The following is a 7,699-nucleotide window of genomic DNA, read 5'->3' as shown; positions in this document are numbered from 1 at the left end:
GTTCGCTTGTGTCCCGAACTTGGGGTCCTTTGTATTAACTTGAGATGTGGGTATTGAGATGGAGATGGCTCAGCATGAGTTTGTGGTTTATCAGGCTTATGATTTTGACCTGATTTAATGATACGAGCCATCTGTTATATTTTCTGTAATATAGGTTTTGTTCTATGCAAATAGCAGGTTATTGTTCATATTATTATTATTTTTTGCCTTGCATTGGATGGTTATGTAGTGAACATGCTTCTGTGAGCAAACATTACTGTTTAGATCCGGACATGGCAAAAGGGCAATCGATGTATCATATCCTTGCCCACTCATGAAGCTGATAAATAGTTTGACATTTTTAGAATGGATTATCTATTTCACTACAGTAAAGCTATAATTTTATGATGGTTCATTTTCACCAAAATTTGGCTGCACCTCGACAGCAGACTATGTGATAATTTGTAATAGAGTCTGTAGAACTGAGCAACACACAGTTCCCAAAAGTGTGCACCATGCTGTTACTGAGACAAATCTCCTGATGCAGTATGGAGGGAATTTGTGTGGGGAGCAATTGCAGGCGCATTTGGAGAAGGCATGATGCATCCAGTTGACACCCTGAAAACAAGGCTTCAGAGTCAAGCTATAATGTCAGGTGCTAAGGTGTGGGATCGTTTTCCTAAAAATTTCCATTCACTTTACATGGCCATGAGCTGTAGAGTTTCTTGTTTTATTGAATGATTTTGACACATGGATGCCATGCCTTTCTTCACTTGTTCTGAACAGGCTCAGAAGAATATTTTCCAGATGGTCAGGACAGTTTGGGCTTCTGATGGACTGAGAGGTTAGTAACCCCTCTGATTTTTAGTGGAAAAAGAGAGTGAAAATCCTGGAACACTGTAGTATTAGCTTTGTGAAAATCAGAAAAAATCTCCCTGTGCCTGAGCCCTGAGATTTGATTGACCTTATTCAGAGCTCCAATAGTCATCTTGTAAACTTCAGTACGCTTGCCATATTTCAGGTTTTTACAGAGGAATTAGTCCAGGCGTTACTGGTTCACTTGCTACAGGTGCAACATATTTTGGTGTTATTGAATCAACAAAGACATGGCTGGAGAACAATAATCCCAATCTTAGTGGTCATTGGTCTCACTTTATTGCTGGAGGAATTGGTGAGAAATTGTTTACTTTATGTGTACTGTATTTTACCCCCCAGAAAATCTGCATGATGCTGCTTAAAATTTGTGAATGCTTATTATCAGAATGTTACTAGGATTTAGAGGCAGAAACTGATTTTTACACGCTGTCTACATCGAGTTCTCAATAAGTTATTCTTTGTCATTTTTAGTGTCACAGTCTCTGCATATTCAAACTTTTCTGTTTTTCTGCTTCGTCACTCATGTAATGCTGTATTGATATAATTTGTCTTTTCATTGGAATAATGTGCTGCTTCATTGACACCACACAAACTTTTGAATGCCCACTCCAGGAGATACACTTGGATCTTTTATCTATGTGCCTTGTGAAGTTATGAAGCAACGGATGCAAGTCCAAGGCTCCAGCAAATCTTGGGCACTAAATGCTACAAAAGGAAATGTTTCTCAATCTCCTGGCACTCAGATGTATGGGTACTATAATGGAATGTTCCATGCTGGTTCTTCTATCTGGAGAGATCATGGTGTGAAGGGACTCTATGCAGGGTACTGGCACTGACTGCTTGTTGCTAGAATAAGATCTTCTGTTTTCTGAAGAGAGAAAATGAGTTTAAACATATAGTATCTTCAAGGAGCAGATTAGCTGATTGTTCAGTCAATAATTTATTTTCCTCCATTCTAAAATCGAATCCAAGGAAGTATGCTAGCAGACTTGAATACTGTGATACAAGTATAGGAGTATCAATTTTAAAAGTTATCACAATTTTTTGAGTTATTTATGCGCACATTTTTGAAGCATGAGTATGTTTGTTCATGGAATAAACTTGGTCAACTTTTGTGTAAAAAAACCCTGGTACTATTCTGCACATGATGATAGTCTATTTGTCACACATTTTAGTTTTGCTTCAGTCACACAACCATTTATTTCTCGCAGATATGGGTCTACGCTTGCCAGGGATGTCCCGTTTGCTGGCCTAATGGTAAGTGAGAATTCAGCTTATGCTTTTCTCATGTTCTTGTAACTTTGGAAACCTGTTCGCCTCTTGAAAGAAATGTTTATCTTTATGTTTGGCCAACTCCTATAGCTAGTACTCCCTCCGTCCGGAAATACTTGTCACCAAAATGTATAAAAGGGGATGTATCTAGACGTATATTAGTTCTAGATACATCCTTTTTATCTATTTTGATGACAAGTATTTTCGGACAGAGGGAGTAGGTAGTAAGATGGCTAGATCTTGGTCATGACATTCAACTCCAGATGTTGTGGATATTGGTTTTGTCTGACACTATTATGTCATGGCTGGATCTGTTCATTTAAAAAAAAACTGCTTGTGGGCTGCAGAAAATTTAAGATATTTTCCTTCCAATCCTTTTTATGTGCATGATCTTTGGCATCTCCAGGTAACTTTCTATGAAGGGTTGAAAGAACTTACTGTGTATGGGAAGAGGAAGTATTTGCCAGACAGTGATTTACAAGTCAGCAACTCTTTTGAAGGGCTTGTTCTAGGAGGATTATCAGGCGGTAGGTCTGGTCTATTATATACTCCCTCCGTCCCAAAATTCTTGTCTTAGTTTTGTCTAGATACGGATGTATCTAATACTAAAATGTGACTTGATACATCCGTATTTAGACAAATCTAAGACAAGAATTTTGGGACGGAGGGAGTATAGTTGATAAATCACATTGTTGGTATCATGTTTCTTGAGAATCCCGAAGTGTTTAGCCTGTTGATTTACCACTCTTTTCCAATGTGTTTTGCAGGTTTTAGTGCATACTTGACAACCCCCTTGGATGTCATCAAGACAAGACTTCAAGTACAAGGATCAACAACTAGGTACATGGCAAAATCGGACCCTTGTGATTGACACATGCATCTGTTTTTCTGCTAGCCAGTTTGATATTTATTCGATGCACATTGATATTTTCCTCCCCATCTTTCTGTTAACCTCTAGAACCATTAGTTCTCTACACATCACCGTGACAAAGTTCATTTCCCGTTCCGTTTGATAGCATGTGATTTGTCTCCCAGGCTACTAAGTCTCTTCTGTTTTGTAATACAACAATCAGGTACAATGGATGGCTGGATGCTATAAAAAAGACATGGGATGCTGAGGGAGTGAATGGCTTATTCAAGGGAAGCGTCCCTCGGATAATATGGTATATACCCGCATCTGCATTCACGTTCATGGCGGTGGAATTCCTGAGAGAGCATTTCAACGAGAAGGCCGATACAGATGCGGAGACGGCCTTGAACTAGCCTACCTGCTGAGTCTGAGGCTGAGGTGCAAGAGGATTTCTTGGTTTGTCTGACAGCGGAGTTCCATTTGGCTGATGCAGGAGTAGATATGCATTTTCAGCAATGCAGAAACATATGTAGGTAGAAGAGAGAAGTAGAGCTGGCTGTCCTTCGTTAAGTCGGAGATTTTTGGGAGTTAGAGACCAGCCGTCTTGGAGCTAGTTGCCTGTACCAATTCCATTTGTAGCCCCTACCATTTGTGCCACATTGAAGATTCTAAATGCAGTTGCGATCTATAGCTAGTATTCCTTGTGTTTGGCTTCTGAAGCTCTTAGTTTTCGACGAAGATCATATGCAAATGTTCAGTGTCATGCGTCTCATACATTTTCTACCTATAAAAATCTGGGCGGATTCTAGGCTGGTCTTGGGTCGTTTGCCTGCTGGGTTCTGGGCTTGGGCCTCGGCATGCAGTACAGTAGCAGGCCGGTCGGACTATCGAGGCGACGCACGAAATCAGTAATTAAGACCCCTTTTTCTTCTAAAAGAGAAGAAGTAATTAAGACCCCTAAAAAAAGAAATAAGTAATTAAGGATCACTCTTTGCAAAGGTCACTCTCACCTTTGCAAGTTGCGACAAATGGTGCATTGATGTGCCCTACTTGTCACAAGCTATGCAGTGTGCCACTTGTCGAAACTTAAAAGCTTTCCCTTTTTTCTATCCGTTTATTTAAAATGTTTTATCTCCTAAATTGTGCATTCAAATCTTGAACCGTATCCACCATTGAATTCCTCGCGTTGAGATCTTCAAAATTAGATCCCATGTTGATAAGTTTTGACGAACTTTTTGTTTCATGAAAAAAACCGGACCGGAAGCACGTTTTTTTCTTTCCAAAAGAGGCACGAGTGTGCCTCTCACGGAAGGAAAAAAAAGAAAACATTTTTTTTCGTTTCCAAGAGGCACGCCGTGCCTCTCACGGAAGAAAAAAAAGAAAACATGTTTTTTTTTGGTTTCCTATCTCTTGCGGAAGCAAAACCGTGCCTCTCGCGGAAGGAAAACAAAAAGGAAACGCAAATTTTTTTCCGTTTTCGACCATGCCTCTCGCGAAAGCAAAATTCGTGCCTTTTACGGAAGCAAAACCGTGCCTCTCGCGGTAAGGAAAACAAAAAGGACAACATATTTTTTTTCTGTTTTCAAGTGGCACGCCTCGTGGAAGCAAAACCGCGTCTCTCGCAGTAGAAAAAAACACGTTTTTTTGTGCTAAATTATTTTTTATCCAAAAGCTAAGAAAAACCGATGGAAATAAAAAAACCGAAAAAACCATCTAAAAAGTCAAAGACGTATGTGAAAAAATAAATAATAAAATCCGAAGGGAGCATTCAGAATGCGACATGTGATGGCGGCTGAGAGCGCGCCACAGAGGCTGCCGTAGGAGCGCTCCTTTGTTAGTTGCTCCCCTACTATTAGGAATGCAGGATGCTGACGTGAGCAGCAAGGTACACGATCGATCGCTAGCTTGGATGCATACATATGTGCGTAGGAAAAACCGGGGGCTCCTATTTGGCGCATAGGGCGCTGTCTAGAGCCCTAGCGTGTACCCCCCACTCTGAATCGGTCGCACAGTGGGTTGGCCTAGTTTTTCCAGGATATTCACTGGATTCTCGCCTAGTTTTGGGAAGGTTTCTAGAAGCTTCCCTGAACCGGGACTTTTTTCTTGTTTTTTTGTTCGGGTTTTTCTTTTCTTTTCTTTTGTCCTTTTCTGTTTTTCTTTTTATTTTATTTTCTCTCTTTTCTTCTTTACCTTTTCACATTTTTTGCCAATTTTATTTTAAATTCATGAACATTATTTTGTTTATCAGATTCAAAAATATTCAACAATGTAATGTTTATCGAATTAAAATTTTGTTCATTGAATTAAAAAATGTTCATCAAATTCAAAAAATGTTCATTGAATTAATTTGTTTTTACCATATTCGAAAATTTTTCACTTTTTTAAAAAAATATTCTTCAAATTCAAATTTTTTTTCATCATTTTTACAAAAAGTGTTCAGTTAATTCAAAATTTGTTCACGCATTTTCAATAAAAAATGTTCTTAATACTGGACAATTTTTTCATCAAGTTAAAAAGAAGTCCATAGAATTTTGAATTAGCAATTTTTTTGGAATTTATGAACATTTTTAATTCACAAACATTTTTTAAATACGTAATTTTTTTCCGGAAATCATGAACATTTTTCTAAACCAGAGCATGTTATGATTTCTGGAACATTTTCCCAAGAAATCATTTTTCCTTAAATTTTGAACTTTTTTGATATTCAGATTTTTTTAAAGAAGAAAAAACATGAAAAACATGGAATTAAAAAACTGGGGCTCCCAACGCCGCTTATGGGCAGGCCCATGAGGGGCGCGTAGGAGGGGAGTGGGTGCGCGCTCGCATGTTCGCCAGTGCCCCACGCGCGAAATAGGAGCTTGACGAAAATCCATGCTTGCTCGTTTCCTATCTTCCTGCGTCATCGGGTAGTGCGCCAGTTGTCGCAACCTGGAGAGATGCGAGTGACTTTGCAAAGAATGCTCCTTAATTAGTGGTTTTGTATTAGTGAGTAAGGCATGTCTTCTACGCAGGAAGGGGCCATAATCCTAGACATACAGAGAAATACGGGCATCTCATGGGCATCTTCAAAACTAATTAATCTCCACCTTCTGATTTTGATGGGATGGGCCCCGCCTCACTCCTTATTACAAAACAGTAAAACAAAGCTAGCTACAGCCATCCACAACAATTTGACGTTTTCAGCTGTCGGATCTCACGTACGAACGCATCAGATTGGTTTACCCTCCCGCCGCATGCACCATGACCATTTTAATCTATTACCGCACACATCATCTTCGGCCAAACGTGCCCGGGCCGCTGCTCCGAGGGACGAGCTGCGCGCTCTCATATCATTTGGACCAAGAAACAGTTAACTGTGCCTTCATTCTAGCCCATTGTGCGGTTCGTTTCCTAAAAAAAGGTTACTCCAACAGCAACTCCCAAACCCTCCAGCGGCACGCACGCCGTCTCCACCAGCGGCGGGGGCGTCGGCCGCCGGCTCATCCCGCTGCTCCCCACAAGAAAAAAAGTCAGGCAGAACACCGAGCAATTGCGACAAGGTGGCAGCGGTACCTGCTGGCGATGGCGAGTAAGTTCGCGACTGCGATGGCGCATGGCAGCGTTCGTTTACGAGCGGACGAATTGTTTTGCCCTCTTCCAAGATGGTTTCACCATGTACTCTGTGTCAGATATTTTGTTTCAATCTCCTGCATGCCCTGCCCTATCTTGTTATTGATTCTTTACTGCTTTGGAGATTTTTTTTAAGGTTTGCTGTTGGTAATGAATTGGGGAAGAAAGCCCGCTACCCTCTGCCACAGTTCCAATCGAAAATCTGTATTGTTTTCTCCCTATGCTCCAAATTGTTCATTAGTGGTAAGAGTTAATACATGAGGTTCTTTTGTATGCCGACATTTCACTCAGTTTGCCTGTCTGGGTTTAAGATATGAAGTTCCTACTATGAGATTGCAGTATGCGTACCTAGCTAATCTTTACTAAATGTAAATGTTAGGAATGATTTACATCAGTTCACATGTTTTCATCTCTTGGTATTTCTTCCACTAAGTTGAAGGTTTATCCTATGACACGGGAACCCACAAAAATTTCTTCAAGTTATGAACGATGAGGTAAAATACTGCTTCATGGCATCCGTACATAAATCACAAGCCAAGTGTTGCACGGCAATATGCAACCCTCGGTGCCATTAATTTCCTTATGCTAACAATGTTTTTGTATATAAAATGATTTCAGCTGCTTGATGGAAGAAATTAATACACAGTGATGCAAACAACGGACACATGAGGTTCTTTTGTATGCCGACATTTCACTCAGTTTGCCTGTCTGGGTTTAAGATATGAAGTTCCTACTATGAGATTGCAGTATGCGTACCTAGCTAATTTTTACTAAATGTAAATGTTAGGAATGATTTACATCAGTTCACATGTTTTCATCTCTCGGTATTTCTTCCACTAAGTTGAAGGTTTGTCCTATGACACGGGAACCCACAAAAATTTCGTCAAGTTATGAACGATGAGGTAAAATACTGCTTCATGGCATCCGTACATAAATCACAAGCCAAGTGTTGCACGGCAATATGCAACCCTCGGTGCCATTAATTTCCTTATGCTAACAATGTTTTTGTATATAAAATGATTTCAGCTGCTTGATGGAAGAAATTAATACACAGTAATGCAAACAACAGACAATATGATGCTAGATGAATAAGGTGCTTATTCGATATCCATT

At 39.9% G+C, this 7,699-nt stretch overlaps 1 pseudogene; it reads left to right on the top strand.

Annotated features, from left to right (window-relative positions):
* LOC123064745 (mitochondrial substrate carrier family protein E-like) overlaps nucleotides 1-3,674 on the top strand; it is a 5,527-nt pseudogene extending 1,853 nt beyond the window's left edge.
* Nucleotides 3,675-7,699: the final 4,025 nt, after the last annotated feature.

The sequence above is a fragment of the Triticum aestivum genome, chromosome 1A, assembly GCF_018294505.1.
Source record: "Triticum aestivum cultivar Chinese Spring chromosome 1A, IWGSC CS RefSeq v2.1, whole genome shotgun sequence".
In the NCBI taxonomy this organism is placed as follows: Eukaryota; Viridiplantae; Streptophyta; class Magnoliopsida; order Poales; family Poaceae; genus Triticum; species Triticum aestivum.
This window is presented reverse-complemented; position numbering and strand designations above follow the sequence as displayed.